Source organism: Scyliorhinus canicula, chromosome 11 (assembly GCF_902713615.1).
Source record: "Scyliorhinus canicula chromosome 11, sScyCan1.1, whole genome shotgun sequence".
In the NCBI taxonomy this organism is placed as follows: Eukaryota; Metazoa; Chordata; class Chondrichthyes; order Carcharhiniformes; family Scyliorhinidae; genus Scyliorhinus; species Scyliorhinus canicula.
The window spans coordinates 7,546,763-7,572,452 of NC_052156.1; the positions used below are offsets into that span (position 1 = coordinate 7,546,763).

Below are 25,690 nucleotides of genomic sequence, written 5' to 3' on the forward strand. Positions count from 1 at the left end.
AGGTCCAGCGAATGTTGAGTGAAGGGATCATCGAGGCCAGCAACAGCCCCTGGAGAGCACAAGTGGTGGTCGTCGGGACCGGGGAAAAGAATCGGATGGTTGTGACTACAGCCAGACCATTAACCGGTTCACGCAACTGGATGCGTACCCCCTCCCCCGCATTGTGGAGATGGTCAACCAGATTGCACAGTACCGTGTGTTCTCAACGGTCGAGCTGAAGTCAGCCTACCACCAGCTCCCAATCTGCCCGGAAGAGCGTCACCACACTGGCTTTGAATCAGCCGGCCGACTCTTCCACTTCCTCAGGGTCCCTTTCGGCATCACTAACGGGGTCTCGGTCTTTCAGAGAACGATGGACTGAATGGTGAACCAGTACGGGTTGCGGGCTACATACCCGTACTTGGACAATGTTACCATCTGCGGCATGATCAGCAGGACCACGACGCCAACATTCAGAGGTTCCTCCAGGGCGCCCAATCCCTCAACCTCACGTACAACAAAGAGAAGTGTGTTTTCTGCACTACCCGACTAGCAAGGAGTACTAGGACCCGACCCCGACCGTAAGTGCCCCCTCACAGAACTTCCCCCTTCCCACAGCCTCAAGGCCCTCAAACGATGTCTGGGACTATTCTCCTACTATGCCCAGTGGGTCCCCAACTATGCGGACAAAGCCCGCCCACTTATTAAAACCACTATATTTCCCCTGATGGCTGAGGCCCTCTCGGCCTTCAGCCGCATCAAGGCCGCTATCACTAAGGCCGCAATGCACGCGGTGGACAAGTCTGTCCTTCCAGGTAGAGAGCGATGCGTCAGACGTTGCCCTGGCTGCCACACTCAACCAGGTGGGCAGGCCAATAGCATTCTTCTCTAGAACCCTCCACGCTTCCGAAATCCGACACTCCTCGGTCGAGAAGGAAGCATAAGCCATGGTGGAAGCTGTGCGGCACTGGAGGCACTACCTAGCCGGTAGGAGGTTCACCCTCGTCACCGACCAGCGGTCGGTTGCCTTTATGTTTGACAATGCACAACGGGGCAAAATTAAAAATGAGGTGGAGGATCGAACTCTCCACCTACAATTACAATATCAAGTATCATCCTGGGCAGCTCAATGAGCCCCCAGATGCCCTGTCCCTTGGCACATGCGCCAGCGTGCAAGATGACCGACTTTGGGCTATCCACGATGACCTTTGTCACCCGGCTTACCCACTTTATTAAGGCCCGCAATCTGCCCTTCTCCACCGAGGAGGTCAAGGCCATGACCAGGGACTGCTAGGTCTGCGCGGTGTGCAAACCACACTTCTACCGGCCAGGCAAGGCCCACCTGGTAAAGGCCTCCCAGCCCTTTGAGCGCCTCAGGTGGACTTCAAAGGGCCCCTCCCCTCCGTCAACCGTAATGTATACTTCCTTACCATCGTTGATGAGTACTCCCGCTTCCCCTTTGCTGTCCCCTGACCCGACATGACCTCGGCCACTGTGATAAAGGCACTGTACAGCATCTTCACACTGTTCGGTTTCCCTGTGTACGTCCACAGCGACCAGGGCACATTATTTATGAGCGATGAGCTGCGTCAGTACCTGCTCAGTAAAGGCATCGCCTCGAGCAGGACTATGAGCTATAACCCGCAGGGAAACGGGCAGGTGGAGAGGAGAGCGCGACGGTATGGAAGGCCGTCCTTCTGGCCCTCCAGTCTAGAAGTCTCCCGATCCCCCGCTGGCAGGAGGTCCTCCCTGATACCCTCCACTCCATTAGATCACTCCTCTGCACATCCACGACCGTTTGACTTCCCTAGGAAGTCCATCTCCGGGGTCTCGCTTCCATCCTGGCTGACAACTCCGGGACCGGTCCTTCTCCGGAGGCATATGAGGAGCCATAAGACTGACCCCCTGGTAGAGAGGGTCCAGCTGCTGCACGCCAACCCCCAATACGCCTACATCGCGCACCAGGACGGACGGCAAGATATGGTCTCCCTAAGGGACCTGGCGGCAGCTGGTTCCCCTGCCAACACGCCCCCCCCCCCCCCCCCACAGCCTACTGCCACCCCCAGCACCCCTTACCCCCCCCCCCCCGGGTCTCCTGTATTGTCCCGCGCCTGCACTTCCGCCACCCCCCTAGCTACCCTCAACCGTCTCTGACACGCCGGACTGAAGCTCCAGACAACACGCCTCCGGAGTCACCATCTGCAACAACCGTGCCCGCCGCATCGCCAGAGCTGAGGAGGTCTAAAAGAACAATCTGGTATCCAGACAGACTGAATGTTTGATGACCCTACGTCAACCCCGCTGGACTTGATTTTTTTAACAGGGGGGTGAATGTGGTGAATGTATTCACCTAAGTATGAACTATCTGTATAGTGCTGTGACCAATACCTGGAAATGATAATACAGTCTACTTCCAGGTACTGTACTGGAACCCCAGTGGGCTCCGCCTCTGGCTCCGCGTCCCCGGGGCGATATATAGACCGGCCACCTGTCGGTGGCACTCATTTGTACAGCAGACACTGGCAGGCATGTTCCTGGATAATAAAGCCTCATGTCCACTCGTTCTCACAGTCTCGTAGTGAATTGACGGTATAACAGGACACTTAGGGGCAATTTATCCTGGCAAATCCACCTAACCTGCACATCTTTGGACTCTGGGTGGAAACCGGAGCACCCGGAGGAAATCTATGCGGACACAGGGAAAATGTGCAACCTCCACACAGACAATCACCTAAGGTCGGAATTGAACCCGGGTCCCTGGAGCTGTGAGGCAGCATTGCTAACCACTGGGCCACCTTGCTGCTCCATGTCGCATTTTACGGATAATGAAATACTTTTGTTGAAGTCAAAGAAATGCAGCAGCCAAATTTTGCTCAGCCAGATCCGACAAACAGCTGAGATAAAAGAGCAGATACGCAGACCCTATGGGCCGAAGGGCCACTTTCTGTGCTGTAAAACACTGTAACTCCAAAACCCATCCCAGTAAAGTTTATTTGAGGAGTAATTGTTTTCCGGTGCAATGGGAGTACTGTCCCAAGGAAATTCTCTCAGTTCTGAAGTATCAGTCCACGGTATATGTGTAAGTTTCTGGAGTAGGTCTTGAACCCATGACCGTCTGACAAGTGTGCTGCCCACTGAACCAAGGTTAAAACCTTGCTTAATGTTAAATGGACAAAGCACAAAGATTTATCTGGTCATGAGCTATGCTTCACTGAAATATTGGCAGCCATTTTGACTTCCAGCCAGATTGTTAATCTACGGGGGCTGAGCACCTTCCCCTTCTTCAGCCATCTTTTCCTTCTTCAGGAAAGAACTTCAACAACTAATGGCCCCGCTGACAGCTGGCGCAAATCCCATATCGGCCACTAAATCTCGCGGGAGGCCAGAGACCGGATTTGTCGTTGACGAGATCTCAGAATTAGATCTCTCCCCCCCCCACTTTTCAGGGCAGCACTGCGGTGCAGTGGTTAACACCGCTGCCTCATGGCGCCGAGGTCCCAGGTTCGATCCCGTCCCTGGCTCACACTCTGTGTGGAGTTTGCACATTCTCCCGTGTTTGCATGGGTTTCGCCCCCACAACCCAAAGATATGCAGGCTAGGTGGACTGGCCATGCTAAATTTACCCTTGGAAAAATCTCAAAATTTATTTTAAAAACATAGTCAGATTCATACCCTGATTTGCATAAATTAATATTGCATTGACGGGCTTGATGCCACTTCTTACACCCTCACCCTAACTACCCAACCTGCCAACCAGATGTTGGGCCAGCGCGAATCACTACTAGTTTTCAAAAACGAAAGCCAGTCGAGATGACCACGCCGCACAGGCAAATATAGCCTCAGGTGGTGAGGGACATGCCTGGTCATTGCTTCCTGGCATTGCCAAGGGCCCCTCTGGGGAGCTGTATTGTGGGGCTCCCCTTATCCATGGTGGGGGATTGCGTGTGGGGGGGTTCCCCTTATCTGTGGGTTGGGGGTGTTTCCCCTCTCCGTGGGTGGTCTCAATGTCCATGACGAGTGGTTTCCCATGTCCATCGGGGGGCCTCAACGTCTGTTTTTGGGGTGGGGGGGTGGTGTTCCCCATGTCCGTGGGGATGTTTTGGTGTCAGTCAGGGTGTGAGAGGGAGATGCCTTTTCTTTAAATCGGAGAGCGTGGTGCTCTTCAGCTGACTGTGTGAATCTCACTTCCCCTTTGAGATTTCACAATGTTGTTCAGTAGGGTGAGAAAAGCCGGCTGTGCATTGTGCGAACTTCACAATACTTTTCCTGTCTTAGCCAGCGCTGTGCGTTTGTGGATGTTTCTGGCCCGAGTCTCTGCCAGCTGTTGTCGGGGACATCACAGTCAAGCCTAATACATACATCTGTACTTTCCAGCATGGGGGCCAATGGATAACCCTGATGACCCCTGGTTAATTTTCCCTCCTTAGCCCAGAGGTGAGCAATATAATCGTAGCTGACAACTGCTGAGATCGGACGATTGAGCAAACACAGCAGATTGAATGTGGACCTTCCCTTCCCTCTCTGGCTCTGCCAATCACAGGATAAACCTCCTCTTTGTTGTAAAACCATAACATGGATCCATCTTCATCTGAAATGTAGTTATCATCCCCATTGGGGTGCCTCCTAAAGCTCAAATAGTTGCGAAGAACTATATTGCTATCCTTTAACTTTCATTCTTGATTTGTGTTATAGACTGTTTCAACTTTTGAATTCTGATGACATGACTGAGGAATGCTACCATAGAGAAGCTACTGAGCCTGACAGTGTGGGGAAACTGATTTATAACTGCAACTCTGATGTACATTCTGCTCCCTGATGTTCAGGCTCATGTAGCTGCAGAAAGATATTTATGCGCCGGAAAGGGGGCAGATCAACATGACTCATCTCCAATCTAAAGGCAATGAACTGTGCGGGAAGATTATTTTCTGGAAAGAAGATGCTTAACGGACAATCTCATCAAAGTATATCATGCTGAATGGTATAGAAATGTTAAACCCAGATAATTACTTCAAGGTATGAGAAGACATTAAAACAGGATGAGATACAACTGAAATTGGCGAATAGTTACAGATATAAAAGGGTGATCAATGACTGGAATGCACATGGCAACGTCGCGGGAGCAAAGGAATTGCAGTTATCAAAAGACGTTGAAGAGGTAGCGAGGCAATAGGAGTGGATTTTGATCGCCTTTGCCTCACCTCTGATGATCTCACTGACATTTCTGCCAGTTACCTCTCCTGAGAGTGTTGTTTGTGCCCAGGTCAACAAGCACTGGTTACCCTCCAGCACCTTCACCGCATGGCTATTTGACTGTGTGGGACATCACAGCTGATCCCCATCCTGTCTTCTTTTGCAATCCACCGACAATGTATCTTCTGTCACTGAGAAAGCAGACTGGAAGGGCTGAATGGCCTCCTTCTGCACTCTGGAGATTCTCTAGTTTCTATGGACTTTCCCCTCTCTTCACTCTAGGCCAGTTGTGGCATCATCACAGCACATCCCATGATTGAACCAGGAGTCCTGCATTCTTCTTCCCTCCCAGAACCATAAGATTTCTCTCGCCTTCATCTTTCACTTCACCAACCACCATATTCAACAGATCATCCTCTGCCTATTCTGCCACCGTCAAACACATATTTTCCTCTCTCCCCTTTCAACATTCCAAAGGGTCCATTCCCGCTTGACCACCTCTCCTCGGTCCACTCCTCGTTCACTTCCAACGCCCCTCTCTTTCCATGCAGCACCTTCCCAGGTAAGCACTTTTCCTTCCTTTCTTCTCACCATCAAAGGCCCCCAAATACTCCTCCAGGGTGAAGCAGCAATTTGCATGTACTTTCGATTGACTCTACTCGCTGCTCACAATGTGATCTTTTGTGCTGTGGAGAGATGAAATGCAAATTGGGTGACTTCTCTGTGGTCTTGTGGACTTTTGATCTGCAGGCATGATCCTAGCTTCTGGTCACATATCATTTTAATTCTTCACCCTGCTTCCACTCTAAATTGTGCTCTTGGTTTCCGCCAGTGTTGTCCAGGTCTTGCTGCATTTGCACATGGACTGCTTCAGTGTCTGAGGAGTCGTGAATGGTGCTGAACATTGTGCAGTCATCAACGAACATCCCCACTTCTGACCTTATATTGGAACGAAGGTCACTGGGCAGCACGGTAGCACAGTTGAGCAGCACGGTAGCACAGTAGGTAGCACTGTTGCTTCACAGCTCCAGGGTGCCAGGTTCAATTCCCGGCTTGGGTCACTGTCTGTGCAGATTCTGCATGTTCTCTCCGTGTCTGCATGGGTTTCCTCCGGGTGCTCCGGTTTCCTCCCACAAGTCCCGAAAGACGTGCTGTCAGGTAAATTAGACATTCTGAACTCTCCTTCAGTAGGCGCCGGAATGTGGCGACTAGGGGATTTTCACAGTAACTTCATTGCAGTGTTAATGTAAGCCTACTTGTGACAATAAAGATTATTATTATTATTATTATTGATGAAGGAGCTGAAGATGGTTGTGCCTAGGACACTCTCTTGTTTTTCTCTTTTTTTGCTTCCAGACAGCAGCTGTTCATGATTCTACCATTTGAACTTCCTCTGGGCACACCTTTTAGTCCTTGTCCCGTTATCACACCCTTTGGGCTTGTACCATCAACCCTTCTGCCGTTTACTCTGTCTCAGGTAGTACAGATCTTAAATATTGCTGCGAACAGAGACATATTTCAGAAACATATCATCTTGCACTCATCATTTACGAAAAGCTTCAGCAATATGTCTCTTTTCAGCAGCATTTTACCCACTTTACCTCCCCCTTGACTTTCTCAAAACCTTTTAAAAGTTTTAGTTCTGATCAAAATGTTCCCCTCTCCACAGACGCTGCCAGACTCGCGGAGTATTTCCAGCGTTCTCTGTTTTTATTTCAAATTTCCAGCATCTGCAGTATTTTGCTTCTGTCTCCTGCATCTTTATGCTTTTGTTATGTGCTAGAGAAAACTATTCCCCGTCTAAACAGACCAAAATTGGAGGATATTAATGCTCATTATTATATTTGTTGTGACAGATTTTTGTTGGAAAAAGATTTTGATAGTGGGATTTATATATATATATATATATATAAAAAGAGATTGCACTTTCTTAAGAATGACACATGTAAGAGCATTCTAATTGATAGTGTGAAGGTTTATCAAATATATCTTCCACAGCATAACTCAGTGTATTACGTATAAAAATTGTATTAAATTGCACGTCACTTCATAATGCTGCCTTTGCGCAATATATATTAGCAATCTTACATTTGCAACATGCCTATTGCACATCAAGTGCTTATCACTTCAAAATGTCAAAAATATTGAAGGAAAGGAGGCCTGTCTTTGTGTTCTGGTTGTTCTGACTCTAATGAGCTGGCTCTTCCCAAGGGCAAGGGTTGGGGAGTGATAGACAACTTAGAAGGTCTTCACCAGTTATCCTTCAGTTGACCTCAGGAAGTATCTGTTCCGATCACCTCTACAGAAAGAGCACTTGCCTGGTTGTGTTAAAAGGGCAAGACAGTTAAAAGACATCCATCTTCACAGTTAAAACTATCTGGCTTTATATAGCGACTTTCATGACCTTAGGTTTCCCACATGATTTTTTTTTGACCATCTGAGAGGGTAGTGGGGAACATGGATAAAAATCTCTTTGAGAGATCTCAGTACCACACCGGAATGTAATTCTAGATTTTGTTCATGTGTCCCTCAAGTGGGACCTGAACCCTTAAATCTTCTGAGCCACAGGTGAGATGTTATCGCTGAGCCACAGCCGATCAGGTCCCTGAAGACACAGGAACGGTTGGCTGGTATCTAGAAATTGACACGACTTATTTTACGGAATCATCCCAATGGGCATGTTTGCGACATCCAGCTTGCAGCACCAGCATTGTATGCACAGCAATGCATGCATACCACGCCAAGGTTGGCCTCCATTGCAGCTGATTAAGATGATTCATTGAATAATGCCATTTACAGAAAGTGTGTGGTTCCTGAAGACACCTCCTTATGTGGGAGTGAATCTTACTGATTCATGAAGCGCCAGCTTTGATTCCCAGTCAGGGCTGAGTTGAAGTTCTCAGCTGGGGCACCATCAGGGCTGCTGTAATTGGCCTCAGTATCTCGTACCTGAAGGTTGGGGAGGAGAACGAAATCAGCCAGAAATGTCCTGTAGCTTATCATTCTCCAGTGACTCTTTTTGGAGAGTGAGCAGACGTGGGTATCAGCCAACGCCAGAATCAGGCTGCGATAGGCCTCGTGGTTGAAAAAGCTATCCCCACTCACTGTCTGAGTTCACATGTGAAAATCTTTTTTTTAAATATTTTACAGGATGTGGGCGTGGTTGGTTAGACCAGCATTTATTGCCCATCTCTAGTTGCCCTTCAGAAGGTGATGGTGAGTTGCCTCTTTGAACTGCTACAGTACTTGAGGTGTAGGTACACCCACCGTGCTGTTAAGGAGGGAGTTCCAGGATTTTGACCCAGTGACAATGAAGGAGCGGCGATATATTTCCAAGTCAGGATGGTGAGTGACTTGGAGGGGAACCTCCAGGTGGTGGGGATCCCAGGAATCTGCTGCTCTTGTCCTTGTAGATAGTGGTTGTCGTGGGTTTGGCGATGTTGTCTAAGGAACCTTGGTGAGTTACTGCAGTGCATCTTGTCGATGCTACACATGGCTGCCACTGTTCGTCAGTGGTGGAGGGTTTGAATGTTTGTGGAAGGGGGAGTAATCAAGCGGGCTGCTTTGTCCTGGATGGTGTCAAGCTTCTTGAGTGTTGTTGGAGCTGCACTCATCCAGGCAAGTGGAGAGTATTCCATCACACTCCTGACTTGTGCCTTGTAGATGGTGGACAGGCTTTGGGGGGGTCAGGAGGTGAGTTACTCACCGTAGGATTCCTAGTCATTGTCCTGCCCTGGTAGGCGCAGTATTAATATGGCTAGTCCAGTTCAATTTCTGACCAATGGTAACTCCCAGGTTGTTGATTGTGGGGGATTCAGCAATGGCACTGCCATTGAACGTCAAGCGGCAGTGGTTAGATCCTCTCTTGTAGAAGATGGTCATTGCCAGGCACTCATGTGGAGCGAATCTAACTTGCCACTTGTCATCCCAAGCCTGGATATTATCCAGGTCTTGCTGCATTTAAATATGGACTGCTTCAGTATCTGAGGAGTCACGAATGGTGCTGAACATCGTGCAGTCATCCGTAAACATTCCCACTTCTGACCTTATGATGGAAGGGAGGTCATTGATGAAGCAGCTGAAAGTGGTTGGGTCTAGGACACTACTCTGAGAAATTGCCATGTAGTTGATGCACTGGAGGGTAGCCAGTATCTGCAGAACTGTAGCCCAGCAAGAGTCAGTGGCTTCAGGAGAGGAGATGAGAAAAGCAATTCTGTGTGGGAATATAAAAAAGAACTTGCATTTCTTGACCTCAATATATCTCAAAACACTTTGTAACCAGCTAATTACTTTAGAAGTGTACTTCTGTTGTAATGTAGATAACAGGGCAGCTAATTTGTGCAAAGCAATCTGCCACAAAATTAACTGCGATAATGGCTGGATAATTTATTTTAGTGATATTGGTTGAGGGTTAGTTATTGGCCAGGATTCCAGGGAGAACTCTCCACCTCTCCAAAATAATGCTGTGGAACCTTTTATCTCTCACCTGAGAGGACAGGCGGCACACGGGTTGAACATCTCATCTGAAAGCTGGCACCTCCCACAGTCCCGGATTCCCTCAGTCCATCACCCACGCGACAACCTGGAATTTATGCACAAGGCTCTGAGTGGGACTTGAACCCACAGCCTTCTGACTCCGAAGGGAAAGGGCCACCCATTGAGCAAAGCTGAAGGAAAGAGGACAAAATTAAGGATGTAGAAAAATGAGAAATCTCTCATAACTTGACATTTACATAATTGGGTTTCCTACTGTAATAAAAATTTGCCCAACTTCAAAATAAGTTAAGCACAAATTGATAGAATTTCATCGAATTTACAGTGCAGAAGGGGGCCATTTGGCCTGTCGAGTCTGCACCGACCCTTGGAAAGAGCACCCTACTTAATCCCACACCTCCACCCTAGCCCCATAATCCAATAACTCTGCCTAACCTTTTATTTTGGCCACTAAGGGCAATTTAGCTGAATGAAACAAAGACACAGACCTGCACACACATAGTACCTTCAACATGTGAGTGCCAGAGCATGTCTAATTTATTCCATTTGTGAGGGATTCCTTTATAAGTCAAGTCATGACCCTGTTGTTCATGAGTTATTCAGTCTCCCTGCTGAAATACGGGAGGCATTCCTCCTTCTATTTGCTGTAGCCGGGGCTGTTGGCTTGCAGTGACCGCACAAATCAAATTCCATTTTTATTACGTGTGATCCTCTGTGGTGTTTTGACATCCTCGATTCCGTTCTGTTTTATTGTGGGAATGCCAGTCTGGTGGTAGCTCTGACGGTGGCTTATAATTTAGTCGTAGTGTTTTTGCTGTTGACGAGTGAACAGACCGATTGTGACAGCTCTGAGAAAGAGCACGAGTTCCTGTATTGCAATGATTGCATATCTACAACCAACACATAAAACTACTTTATTTGGCCAGTACGATAATGTTTGTTTTACCTTGTGTTCACATTGACTAATACATTCCCTATGTTACAACAGCGGTCACACTCAAAAAGCATTTCCTGGGCTGGAAAGGGCTTTGGGACATCTAAAAGTTGCTACATGAAGGCAAATCTTTTCTGTTTTAAGTGTATTGCGTTCTATGTAATTTGGCCCTCTTTCTCACTTTTTACCCAAGCCAGAATAGGCAAAATCCTGCTTCGGTACAATTCCATCAGTGCTGATGGCTCTCCTGTACCCAGTTGAAGTAGCCATCATTGACAGCTAAGCCTAGACTGTGCTTGCTATCTGCCTTAAGGGAGCATCACTTTTTTTTGTTGCAAAAATATACTTTATTCGAAAAGTATCTGAAAGAACATTACAAACATTTCAAAGTGGCCATCACATAAAATGCAATAATGTTCGAGTTTTCTGTATACATCATCTTGAACTCTGAGGTGCTTCAGTACAGTCAAAGCACCGTCACAGACATTTCAAAATGGTCATTACAAATGGTACAAAGATATTTAAGTTGTTTACATAGATCAAGTTGCACTCTGAGGTGTTACCATACAATTGTGATACCTGTAATATTCACTGTTTACATTCACTGTTAGTCATACAGCCCAAGGGGTTCGGTAGAATTCTCCTCCCCTCAGTTCTCTTCCAAGAATCCTTAAATTCTGGAGAAATCCCAGGGATTGGAAAACCGCCAATGTAACCAGACCAATACCAGGGACAGGTAGAACCTCAACACGAGTGACACTTGGAGTTTGATGCAACCACATACAAAGGGGCCATCAGGATTAGGGCGATGTTGGGCATGTTATCCCCCCTTCATCTCGAAGTTTGTTCATTGCGTCCCTTCGAACGTGGTCCATGTTTGACCTCAGATGAAGCGGAAAACGGCTTGGGTAATGCCACAGCGCAGGAGTGAGAGATGGGTCAGACCCCTGCGCCACGTACAGTAACACCAAGAGTGCCTCACACTCGACGAACAGGTTCTTACCTGCAATGGAGTTGGAGCGTCGCTCCCACATACCTAGTTTTTGATTCATTATACCTATTCACTCCTTCCAGTATCTAACACATGCTATGGTCACTCTGAACTATACCCTCAGCACCCTCAGGCCATCTGACCTGACAGTTGAGGGGATAAGGGATCAGTTAGCCTAATTCTCAAAGAACATGGTGTCGTTCTTACCACGATTTACTCTGGTGCCCCAGGCCAGTTTGAACTGGCCGCAGATGTTAATCAGCCCGCGTACTGACAATGAATCCAAGCAAAAGACGGTCTATGTGCAGGGAGGCTGTGACTTGTGGGAGCATCACAGCCAACTTCAACGTTGTTGTCACCTGATGTCAGTATTATGATTTGAGATCTCTGTTCCAATACTCCCAGCTTCTCCCACCACATTAAAATTCATAGGAATCGACCATTTAACCACTCCAGTCCCTTCTACTGTTCAGTAAGATTATGGTTGATCAGCAACTGAATACTCATCTTAGCCCCACATTCCATAGCCTCTGCGGTTAACAAAAATCTTGTCACCGCTCTAAAGTTCAGGATTGATCAGTCATCTATTACTATTTACGAAAGAGAGTTGCAAACTTCTCCCACCCTTTGGGCGGGATTTTCCGTCCATTCCTGTTGTTGGGATCTTCCTTTCTAGACGATGGCGGCCCCCACTGCGGGTCCCCAGGCGGCGAAGGATGCAAACAATGGGAAACCCTATTGACAGTGGCAGGACCAGCAGATCCTGGCGTCGACCAATGGTTGACTGCCTCCGCCACCTGAAAGATCCGACTCTTGTTCTGGTCAAGTCCCCCAGCCCGAGATGCCCCAGACAGCAGAAACAAATTGTCTCTCGCTACCCAGTCTGTTCCCCTTAATATCTTGAAGACTTTGATTAAGCCATCCCTTAACCATCTAAATTCCAAGAAATACAACCCCGCTTGCTAATCTCTCCAATAATTTAATTCTTGAAATTAAAAGTATAATTCTGATGAACGTGCTGCACTCTTTCCACAGCTAGATGTCTTTTTCTTAAGATATGGTTCCCAGAACTGGTCACTGTGCTCCAGGTGTTGTCAAAACAGGACTTTGTATTGCTGTAGCTTGAGTTATGTCCCTTTTGATAGAAAGCAAAGTTAGTTTGAGGGAATTAGATTTGTATTGGTAACATTAGAAATAAGGTCTAGTTTTAACTGTGTTTAATTTAACATTTCTGTGCCTGGAAGGGTAAAACCTATAGTTAGATTCATGCTGGACAAAGGTGTTTCATAGATTATCATAGAATTTACAGTGCAGAAGGAGGCCATTCGGCCCATCGAGTCTGCACCGGCTCTTGGAATGAGCACCCTACCCAAGGTCAACACCTCCACCCTATCCCCACAACCCAGTAACCCCACCCAACACTAAGGGCAAATTTGGGCACTAAGGGCAATTTATCATGGCCAATCCACCTAACCCGCACATCTTTGGACTGTGGGAGGAAACCGGAGCACCCGGAGGAAACCCACGCACACACGGGGAGGATGTACAGACCCCGCACAGACAGTGACCCAAGCCGGAATTGAACCTGGGACCCTGGAGCTGTGAAGCAATTGTGCTATCCACAATGCTACCGTGCTGCCCTACAAACGTCTGTACATTTTGTGGTAATCATCCATCTCGTAAAATGATGGTTTGCGTTATGATGGTCAGCCTGACCTTGTGGTTCAGGAGCCTTGCATTTACTGCAGAGGAAGGTAATGGGCTGAGAAGGTGCACAATTCACTGGCCTCTATTTTCTATGGACCCATTTCTTGGGCAGCTGAGCTTTTAGTTTCTGCTCGCCTCTTCTAATCAGTCGGCCTTTGGAGGTCCCGGCTGTCAGCGAGTGTCTCCCAGCTGTCGGTGTCAATCTGTGCCATCGCCATATCTCACTTACAGGTGTCCTGATGGCATAGTTATGGACGTCCAGGAAGTTGTAACCCGGTGGACAGTTTATTGTACAGATGATCTTTGGCTATACAGCCGTCATCCATCCAATGAACATGGCTGGGCCAGCAAGGACATCATTGGCCTAGCAATTTGATATGTGCTGTTGGAAGTAGCACCATCCAGAACCTCTGAGTTGAACTGTCAAGAGATGCTGAGGATATGTCTGACACAGAGGAGGTGGAAACTGTTCAGCCTTTTCTCCTACTTGGCATTTGTTGCCCAACTCTCACCAATTTGGTGTTTTCAGTCAGGTTGCAGTTGTTCCACCTCTCTTACTCAGCATGGGCCTAGCAGCTGGAGTTTTTGTGATGCATGTGTCGATTTCAGCATCAAGTGACAGATTCCTGATGATTGTGGGGCCTAGTTTTGTGAAGCTGACACCAGTCCCAGTGTAACATTGTTAATTCCGATAAATGGTGGCATGAGAACATCCTGGACTGTGACCTTTGTCTTCCGGACGGTCAAACCGAACTCTTTACACGTGTGAAAAAGTCTGCCCATTTGTCTCTGAAGATATTCTCTGGTTTGAAATGCTGGTGAAACTTCATCAGCATTAAGCAACTCTCTGCTGAGAACTAAGTGCATGGTGGCCTAGTACGATTGTCTGTGTGGAGTTTGCACTTCCTCCCCGTGTCTGCGTGGGTTTCATCCAGGTGCTCCGGTTTCCTCCCACAATTCAAAGATGTGCAGGTTAGGTGAATTGGCCATGCTAAATTGCCCCTTTATGTCCAATGGTTAGGTGGGCCTAGGTAGGGTGCTCTTTCGAAAGGTCTGCGCAGGCTCGATGGGCTGCATGGCCTCCTTCTGCACTGCAGTGATTCTATGATTCAATGATTTTTGTCTTGCATCTCAGGCAGGGCTGAACAGCTTTCCATCAGTTCTGGTGAGTAATGGACACATTCTGTGGATGACAAGCAAATAACAGCTTCAAAGAGAAGAATATGCCAAAGACTTTTGATGCCAAAGCCCTGTTTAACCCCACTGTGTATCTCAAAGGATTCCGATGCTGTCCTTTCACAGCTAACCTTACCTATCATGTTTTCATGGAAAGTGGAGGTCACATTGAGCAACTTCAGTGGGCATCCAATTTTCTTCAGCAGCTTAAATAGACTGCCTCTGCTCACATTATCAACTTCCTTGATGTGATCGATGAAGCCAGTGTACAACTGTCTCCTTTGTTCACGGCATTTCTCTTACAGCCGGTGGACTGAAAAGATCATTTCAATTGTAGATCTTCCAGTTCTGAAACCTCACTGGAGTTCAGCATAGATATATTCAGCCAACACGTGCAGCCTGACAAGGGCAGATACTTTTCCCAGAATACTCAGCAGGGAGATGCCTCAATAGTTGTTACAGTCATCGCGGTCATCCTTACACTTATACAGTGTCACATTCTTTGTGTCAAACCCATCCTGGGCTACTGCTCCCTCCCTCCAGCAGGAACAGAGGGCTGAATTCTCCCATGGCCCCACCGGCTCGTTCAGTGGCAAGTGGGAGCTCAAAAATAACCAGGGTGAATTTCCCATGGGATCTTCTCTGGTGTCCGCCATAGCAGATCAGGAAAGCTGCTGGACACTGCTGTGAGTCTGATTTGCATCCTGCTAATGGGATACATATGAGGGCCTGACTGGAACCTTCCACCCACAACCGATTCTCAGTGACATCAGCGGGAAACCACGCTGATCCAGAAAACATCTGGAACAACAGAGCAAGCAGAAGTTGGGATTTATCTGAACATACCTGGGGCTGCTTCTGGAGCTCCAGATGAAGGCCACTGGCAATCATGGACTTTGGAACACTACAGAAGTGGCTGCATTGCCGGTACAGGTTTGGAGGGCTGAAGGGCCTGTTCTTTGCTGCATTGTTCTGTGTTCTTTGAGGGGAGCCTCTACAGTTGGATCTTCCAGATTCTGTGTCATTGAGGAGACCCATCTTCCAGCCTCAGTGTGTTCCTGGGGATCCATCTTCTTCCTTCAATAGTAGGCCAGTGATGTTGGATGCCATTTAAACATGGCACCTAGATATGATGGCGGGGCTCGCGCTATCATGCACATCCCTGCCCTGTCACTAAATATGACCCAACTGGTGCATAATTGATGGGATTGGGGCAGGAAGATATGGCGAGGTGTCCTACCGGCCTCCGAAGTGGGAAATACTCCCCATTCCTGTCCCTGCCATGAGAGCTAGTCCCAGATGGGAGAAATCCGCCCAGTGAAGTTTGTACAGAAGCTTCAGGAGTGCCAGTTTCCTGTGCTTGATGAGTTTTGGTGATATAGTATCAGCACCTGGAGCTTTGCTCATGACAAGCAAGTCAATAGCTTTGCTCCTCCATAGTGGGTTTGATATCCAGCTCTGGCATGATAGGCAAGCTTTCTATAGTGTCTAGGGCTTCCTTGTGTCAGTTGTACTCCTTAGAGTACAACTCAAGGTAGTGTTTCACCCATACATCCAACTGTTTATTACCGTTAGCGATGACCTCCAGTGCCTTTATTTTCAATGGAGCTGTCTTATTTGCCGTGATCCTGTTTCCTTTTTGATCCCTTCATATAGCATTCCCTGTGTCTAAGGATACTATTGGATATTCTGGCAAAGTTGTGACCAGTACTGATTTAGATTAAGAATTATTGTCATGTGTACCGAGGTACAGTGAAAAGTATTGTTCAGCATTCAGTCCAGGCAGACCGTTCCATACATGAAAAACATAGGACATACGATAAATATGTAAATACATAGACATCGGGTGAAGTATACAGAGTATAGTGATAATGTTGGTATTAGAATTAAGTTTTAAAAGGTTAGTACGATTATAAGAGATGTAGGAAGAGGATCTGTGGGAGAGAGCTCGCAGAGAGTCACCACGCTCCGCCGCCATCTTGCCGTTTGTTAGACTTTATTTTGAGCAGCTCTTAATGCATTCATAGCCTTCTTGCTCAGACCTCTCTTGTACTTAGTGAGGCGTAACACGTGGCTTCAATGGCCGGTTTCATCACAGTGCTGTTAGCCTTGAACCAGTCAGCATTTTTCCACTCTTGCTTCTCGTCTTGTCGAGAGTGTGATACGTATTATAGATGGTGTCGCAAAACATGTTCCACTTTGCTTCTGCACACTCTGTGGGAATGCTGGAGAACACCTGTTCAATTCTAGAATCATAGAATCCCTACAGTGCAGAAGGAGGCCATTTGGCCCATCGAGTTTACACCGATCCTCTGAAAGAGCACCCCACCTAAGCCCACTCCCCCCACCCTATTCCTGTAGCTCCTTTTGGACACTAAGGGACAATTTTAGAATGGACAATCCACCTAACCTGCGCATCTTTGGTCTGTGGGAGGAAACCGGAGCACCCGGAGGAAACCCACGCAGACACGGGGAAAATGTGCAAACTTAACACAGTCACCCAAGTTTGGAATTGAATTTGGGTCCCTGGCAATGAGGCAGCAGTGCAAGCCACAGTGCCGCCCATGATTAAGTTGAGGAACCATTGTCTTTTTTTTCTGCGCAAGCAGAAAGACTGACATTGACATGAGAACAGCGTTTCTGCTTTGACTGAAACATTTCCAATGTTGCTTTTGAACTCTGGTGCACACCAGGGAGCGATAGGTATCACAGTCAGCGCTGTGGAAGCTGCATGTGTTGAGAATGCTGTTTAGAGAGTCACGTCTGGTGATGATCAGATCCATCTGGTGCCAAAGCCCTGATCTTTGGTGTCTCTGGAACAGCACGGTTTTCTCTGAAAGAAGGTGTTACAGAAAGCTTGTGGCAGCTAAACCCAAGTAGCCTCTGTCCGTTCTCATTTATCTTTCCCAGGCAATGATGTCCAAGGCAGGATGGACACTCTTATGTTGAAATCCCCCAGTAGGCCAAGGCTCACATGTTTCTGCTGAATTTTTCCCCTGTCAGACGAATGTGTCACATTTACTTTTAGTATTTTAAAATTAATTTACGGGATGTGGGCGTCGCTGGTTAGGCCTGCATTTATTGCCCATCCCTATCGCTCTTCAGAAGGTGGTGGTGAGTTGGCTTTTTGAGCCCTGCAGTCCTTCAGGTGTAGGTACACCCACTATGCTGTTAGAGAGGGAGGTCCAGGATTTTGTCCCAGCAACAGTGATAACGGTGCTATATTTCCAAGTCGGGGTGGTAAGTGACTTGGAGGGGAACCTCCAGGTGGTGAGGTTCCCAGGTATCTGCTGCTCTTGTCTTTCTAGCTGGTAGTGGTTGTGGGCTTGGAAGGTGCTGTCTGAGGAACATTCATGTTTGCTGTTGGCGAAGCTGGTCTCTCACATGGAGGCTGTTTCAATTTTCAACCTATCGAGATGTAGGTCAATCATGGGTGTCATAAGTGCCCATATCAACCAGCTGCAAGTTGTTTGTCGGACCTATACACATGGTCCTGACATTCAAAACGTTGGCATCTTCCTTCTTTTAATTAGTTTCTTTTTTTGCCTGGTGCAATAGATTCTGTCCACGTGCTCGGCAGAGAAGCTAAGCACCAAGCACCCATTGATGTGGATGTACATTGGTGGATCAGCACCTCACTAGTTCGAGCTGCCAGACTGGAGGTGAACAGTGGTTGACCAGTGGGTCACGATGGTCCCTCCCATCGCCGGAGACAGTCTGGAGCACCCATTCTCTACACCAATCGAGTTGGGCTTATCACTGGTAACTGCTGTCTCTTATGTTGTGTTAATACCCTGTGGTGAATATGGAGTGTCATCTGTAGGGCGCAAGCCTGGGTGAGATTTATGGAGACTCAGGGCTGCCTAAACATCAGGGTCTCCCTCTCAACTTCCCCGGTTGAGTCCAAAAGAACACAAGGAACTATGTTTGCCATCGCCTTAGTTGCAGGATTTCAGATTATTTCTTTAAAAATCAGTCTGCCATTGGGCTCCACTCCAGATTTTATGTCAGGGTTAACTCCATAACACCATAATATATATGAGCATAAGTAGGCCATTCAGCCCATCGAGTGCTCCATCATTCAATGAGATCATTACTGATCTGATACATTAATCCTCCACTCCACTTTCCATCCTTATCCCCATAACCCTTGATTCCCTTAATGATTAAAAGACTGTCTGCCTCAGCCTTGAACATACAACCCGGCCTCTACAGCCGTAAAGAATTCCACAGATTCATTACCCTCTGAGAGAAGAAATTCCTCCTCATCCCAGTCTCAAATAGGTGACCCCTTACTCTGAGATTATGCTCTCTAATCCTCGACTCTCCCTTGAAGAGGAAACATCCTCTTAGCATCGACCCTGTCAATTCCCCGGAGAACCCTATATGTCCCAATAGGGTCGCCTCTCATTTCTCTCAACACCAGTGAGTACAGGCCCAACCTACTTAACCTCTCCTCAGAAGAAAATCCCTCCATACCCGGGATTAACCTAGTGAACCTTCTCCAGACTGCCTCCAATGCCAGTATTTCTTTCCTTAGATAAGGGGACCAGAACTGCTCACAGTATCCTAGCTGTGGTCTTGTATAGACTCTCCTTAGCCTTCAACTCTGCCAAGGTATCCACAAAGCAGTGGCTATTCACCCATAGTTGGGAGGCTGGTACATGAGTGCCAGGTTGTGTCCCCATATGACAGTGCCTGACCACTGCATGTTTGGGGGACAATCCTTCTGCAAGTTTCTCTGAAGCTTTAGCCTGGGCCTCCGGTCCGTGTGTCGCCACCAGGAGGCACAGGACTTGTCAATGGAAAAGCTGTGTATTGACAGGGGGAGACTTACACATTTAACTTCCTTTGATATATTGCTGCTAGCCAGATATTTTCATGATGTGTGTACCTGGACCCCCAAGTCGTTTTGGATTGGGAGTACTGACTGAATTGCCCCTTTGGATGCAGCACAGCACTCCCACAACTGCAACCAACGGTACTCCTGATTTACCCAATCCGTTGGCATGAAAGCAGAGGAAAATCTAGAGGGGTGTGAAAGCAACGCTGTGCCCAATCCCATCAGTTTTCTGGCAGTGGAGACATGTTAAAATTGCCCCCATCAATCAAGTCAACAGTTCAATCTTGGAACTTCACAACATCAGCATGGCAGAGGTTTGTAATTGGAATAACGGGGCCATTGTTTTTGTTTCAGGTTGAGGGTAGGGGAAGGTGCATCTACAAATTAATCTTTTATGGTACCAAACTTGCAGACAGTTGCGACACTTGTAAGATTAACTCCCCTCTGTACCAGTGCCGTATAATTTGATCATGTTTTTTGTTCTGTTGTATGGTGACTCTTGAGCCTTCAGGTCCTGTTGGATCTCTGTAAACTCAGCCAGCTCTGGATTAAGAAATGATTGACATCCAAAAACAAGAAAAATTCTGTCAGTTCGCTGTTTGAGCCAGTGACCTGCATCACCTTTATCTTCACTACATCGAATCCACAGAACAGAAACAAGATATTCGGCACAATTGGTTGATGCAGTGTCATGCTCCACAAGTGCCTCCTCCCATTATCATTACTTCTTCCCACCCTGTCCCTATATCCCCCTCTTCTTAATGTATTAATCCAGCCATCCCGTAATGAATTTTGCTCTTTGTTCAACCATTCCACATGGCATTGAGTTCCACATTCTCACCACTCCAAAAGTCCTCCCAAATTATTTATCTGATTTATTGTCTCTGGCCAATTTATATTTATTCCCCTTTGTTCATACTCACCAACAAGTTGAAAATGTTTTCCCAGATTTACCTTACTGAACCATGTTGCAATACAGAATCAAATTTGAAAATTAATTTTAATGAAAGCTTTATGATCCTGAGATTCAATGAAAACTCCAAGAGCTAATAACTGCTCGATTTTGATGTCCTGGGAAAGAGTAATGTGGTCACATTGAGGATATGGGGAGAACAACAATATGTAGAATAGAACTTTGAAGGCCCCAGTTAGGAAGGTTCCAGGAGATTGGCGACAACGTAGTTTCAACAAACTGGAGGAAAATAAAAAAGATCAAGAATGAAAAAAGAAAGGTTAAAGGTGAGTGATGAGAAATCAGATGGCAAGCCTGTTAAAATCAGAAAGAAATGCTTCACATGCCTTTAGAGATATGTGAGCATTAGACAAATAGTAGGTTTTATCTAAGTTGAGAAGCTACGTGTTAGGAGCAGGAGTAAGTCATTCGGACCTTCAAGCCTACCCCACCATTTGACAAGATCATGGGCTGACCTGATTCTGACTGGCTTGGGAAAGAAATATTTTGAATTCAAAAATAAACTTCGTTTTTTAACAAAAATTTTGGCACCTGTGAGGTGAGATCTGATATTGGGATCAAGGATGTAGATATTTACAGCAGGACTATTTGTGTAAACATCAAATGCAACAGTAGGCGCTGTTGTTTAAACGTGGAAAATATATGATCAACCTGTGTCGCTGATGCAGTAGAAGAAACAGTGTTTTCATTGGCCCGTTGAAGACAGGACGGCATGGTAGCACAGTCGTTAGCACTGTTGCTTCACAGCGCCAGGGTGCCAGGTTCGATTCCGACTTGGGTCACTGTCTGCACATTCTCCACGTGTCTGCTTGGGTTTGCTCCGGTTTCCTCCCACAAGTCCCGGAAGATGTGCTGTTAGGTAATTTGGACATTCCGAATTCTCCCTCTGTGTACCCGAACAGGCGCTGCAATATGGCGACTAGGAGATTTTCACAGTACCTTCATTGCAGTGTTAATGTATACCTACTTGTGACAATAAAGATTATTATTACATTGTAAAGACTTGGATGGCTGGCCATTTCAGAGTTAATTGTTTATAACTGTGAATATTACCCAGACCCTGACCCTGTCAGAGATATCAACGTCAGTGACGACGGATGATTCACCAACTTTTCAAAAGTAGAATTTCAGAAAAGGCAGAAAGTTTCCTCTTATTCTTTGGGGCAGCACGGTAGCATGGTGGTTAGTATAAATGCTTCACAGCTCCAGGGTCCCAGGTTCGATTCCCGGCTGGGTCACTGTCTGTGCGGAGTCTGCACGTCCTCCCCGTGTGTGCGTGGGTTTCCTCCGGGTGCTCCGGTTTCCTCCCACAGTCCAAAGATGTGCGGGTTAGTTAGATTGGCCATGCTAAATTGCCCGTAGTGTCCTAAAAAGTAAGGTTAAGGCGGGGGAGGGTTGTTGGGTTACGGGTATAGGGTGGATACGTGGGTTTGAGTAGGGTGATCATGGCTCGGCACAACATCAAGGGCCGAAGGGCCTGTTCTGTGCTGTACTGTTCTATGTTCTATTCCTCTGACATGTTACAGGAGGAATGGCTGATTTACTTTTTTTTTAAACTTGTTAATCTGCCTGAAATAGGGGTGAAAATAGAGTCAATTATAAATTTCAAAAAAGGAATTGGGCGTATACCATGAAGGAACATTTTTACAGAGCAAAGCGCAAGTTAGCAGGAATGAACAGCTGACATAGGCATGATGGGCCAAATGGTGCCCCCCCCCCCTATGCTGTACAACCCATAAACACGTTGCTTTGAAACATCCTCATTCCAAATATAGATTTTGTCCGTATAAACAGAATGTGGGCAAACCAGCAGCCAATCACAATCAATCTGTAACAATGATCCTTTAACACCTAACTAAGTTAACAGTTAATTACATATAAATCTGCGAAAATTAATTCATCTACTAGTGGAGAACAGGATTTTGCAGTAAATCTCAGTTTACTCTTGCGGCAATTCATTTCCAGATGCACCATCCTTACCCTATGAAATGAGTCAGCATGCTGGGACTCTGATGCTGTTTCCCCAGAGAAGAACACTAAAATTGATCTCTTTTTTCTTTAAGAAAGCATTGCATATTTTATTAGATTAAAAAACAAAACTCAGCAATACTGAGTCATAGTGTCAGAGAGGTCCACAGCACAGAAAAGGCCCTCCGGCCCATCGTGTTCACGCCGATCAAGAACAACCACCGATCTATTCTAATCCCAATTTAAAAATAACAGTTTTAAAAATTAATTTATGGGATGTGGGCTTCGCTGGCTTGGCCAACATTTGTTGCCCATTGCTAACTGCCCTTGAGAAGGTGGCGGTGAGGGCAGCACGGTGGCGCAGTGGGTTAGCATTGCTGCCCACGGCGCTGAGGACCCAGGTTCGAATCCTGGCCCTGGGTCACTGTCCGTGTGGAGTTTGCACATTCTCCCCATGTCTGCGTGGGTTTCACCCCCACAACCCAAAGATGTGCAGGGTAGGTGGATTGGCCACGCTAAATTGCCACTTAATTGGAAAAAATAATTGGGGACTGTAAATTTTTTTTAAAAAGAGAAGGTGGTGGTGGCTGCCTTTTTGAACGACTGCAGTCCCATGGTGCAGGTACACCCACAGTGCTGTTAAGGAGGGAGTTCAAGGAATTTTGACCCAGCGACAGTGAATGAACGGCTTTATATTTCCAAGTCAGGATGGTGAGTGACTTTGAGGGAAACTTACAGGTGGTGGTGTTCTCATGTATCTACCGCCTTTGTTCATCGAGATGGCAGTGGTCAAGGTTAGCATCAGAAGACAAGACAAAGTATTCATTCAAATGTGACCTTATGTTATTGTCAGCTCAGGCTCCGTGGTACTCAGCAATACTGTAGATTGTAGAGCCAGTAGATTGTGGCTTCAAGTCCACTCCAGCATTTTGAGCACATGATCCAGGACTTGGCACTCCAGTGTGATACTGTCCAGTGTGATACTGTCCAGTGAGATACTGTCCAGTGTGATACTGTCCAGTGAGATATTGTCCAGTGTGATACTGTCCAGTGAGATACTGTCCAGTGAGATACTGTCCAGTGTGATACTGTCCAGTGTGATACTGTCCAGTGAGATACTGTCCTGTGAGATACTGTCCAGTGAGATACTGTCCAGTGAGATACTGTCCAGTGTGATACTGTCCAGTGTGATACTGTCCAGTGAGATACTGTCCAGTGAGATACTGTCCAGTGTGATACTGTCCAGTGTGATACTGCCCAGTGTGGTACTGTCCAGTGAGATACTGTCCAGTGAGATACTGTCCAGTGAGATACTGTCCAGTGTGATACTGTCCAGTGTGATACTGCCCAGTGTGGTACTGTCCAGTGTGATACTGTCCAGTGTGATACTGTCCAGTGAGATACTGTCCAGTGAGATACTGTCCAGTGAGATACTGTCCAGTGAGATACTGTCCAGTATGATACTGTCCAGTGTGATACTGTCCAGTGTGATACTGTCCAGTGTTATACTGTCCAGTGTGGTACTGTCCAGTGAGATACTGTCCAGTGTGATACTGTCCAGTGAGATACTGTCCAGTATGATACTGTCCAGTGTGATACTGTCCAGTGTGATACTGTCCAGTGTGATACTGTCCAGTGTGATACTGTCCAGTGAGATATTGTCCAGTGAGATACTGTCCAGTGTGATACTGTCCAGTGTGATACTGTCCAGTGTGATACTGTCCAGTGTTATACTGTCCAGTGTGGTACTGTCCAGTGAGATACTGTCCAGTGTGATACTGTCCAGTGAGATACTGTCCAGTATGATACTGTCCAGTGTTATACTGTCCAGTGTGATACTGTCCAGTGAGATACTGTCCAGTGTGATACTGTCCAGTGTTATACTGTCCAGTGTGGTACTGTCCAGTGAGATACTGTCCAGTGTGATACTGTCCAGTGAGATACTGTCCAGTATGATACTGTCCAGTGTTATACTGTCCAGTGTGATACTGTCCAGTGAGATACTGTCCAGTGTGATACTGTCCAGTGAGATACTGTCCAGTGTGATACTGTCCAGTGAGATATTGTCCAGTGCGATACTGTCCAGTGAGATACTGTCCAGTATGGGTACTGTCCAGTGTGATACTGTCCAGTGAGATACTGTCCAGTGTGATACTGTCCAGTGAGATACTGTCCAGTGAGATACTGTCCAGTGAGATACTGTCCAGTGTGATACTGTCCAGTGTGATACTGTCCAGTGTGATACTGTCCAGTGTTATACTGTCCAGTGTGGTACTGTCCAGTGAGATACTGTCCAGTGTGATACTGTCCAGTGAGATACTGTCCAGTGTGATACTGTCCAGTGTGATACTGTCCAGTGAGATACTGTCCTGTGAGATACTGTCCAGTGTGATACTGTCCAGTGAGATACTGTCCAGTGAGATACTGTCCAGTGTGATACTGTCCAGTGAGATACTGTCCAGTGAGATACTGTCCAGTGCGATACTGTCCAGTGAGATACTGTCCAGTATGGGTACTGTCCAGTGTGATACTGTCCAGTGAGATACTGTCCAGTGCGATACTGTCCAGTGAGATACTGTCCAGTATGGGTACTGTCCAGTGTGATACTGTCCAGTGAGATACTGTCCAGTGAGATACTGTCTAGTATGATACTGTCCAGTGTGATACTGTCCAGTGTGATACTGTCCAGTGTGATACTGTCCAGTGTGATACTGTCCAGTGTGATACTGTCCAGTGTGATACAGTCCAGTGTGATACTGTCCAGTGAGATACTGTCCAGTGTGATACTGTCCAGTGTGATACTGTCCAGTGTGATACTGTCCAGTGTGATACTGTCCAGTGTGATACTGTCCAGTGTGATACAGTCCAGTGTGATACTGTCCAGTGAGATACTGTCCAGTGTGATACTGTCCAGTGAGATACTGTCCAGTGAGATACTGTCCAGTGAGATACTGTCCAGTGAGATACTGTCCAGTGTGATACTGTCCAGTGAGATACTGTCCAGTGAGATACTGTCCAGTGTGATTCTGTCCAGTGTGATATTGATCAGTGAGATACTGTCCAGTGTGATACAGTCCAGTGTGATTCTGTCCAGTGTGATATTGATCAGTGCGATACTGTCCAGTGAGATACTGTCCAGTGTGATTCTGTCCAGTGTGATATTGATCAGTGTGATACTGTCCAGTGTGATACTGTCCAGTGAGATACTGTCCAGTGAGATACTGTCCAGTGAGATACTGTCCAGTGAGATACTGTCCAGTGTGATACTGTCCAGTGTGACACTGTCCAGTGTGATTTTGTCCAGTGTGATACTGTCGAGTGTGATACTGCCAGTGTGATTTTGTCCAGTGTGATACTGTCCAGTGTGACACTGTCCAGTGTGATTTTGTCCATTGTGACACTGTCCAGTGCGATACTGCCCAGTTTGATACTGTC

At 46.9% G+C, this 25,690-nt stretch overlaps 1 protein-coding gene across 2 annotated transcripts in view; it reads left to right on the forward strand.

Moving 5' to 3' along the window:
- Window positions 1-25,690, forward strand: part of LOC119973745 (MICOS complex subunit mic25-like) — a 486,022-nt gene that overhangs the window by 289,107 nt on the left and 171,225 nt on the right. The gene's annotated exons all lie outside the window — the stretch shown is intronic.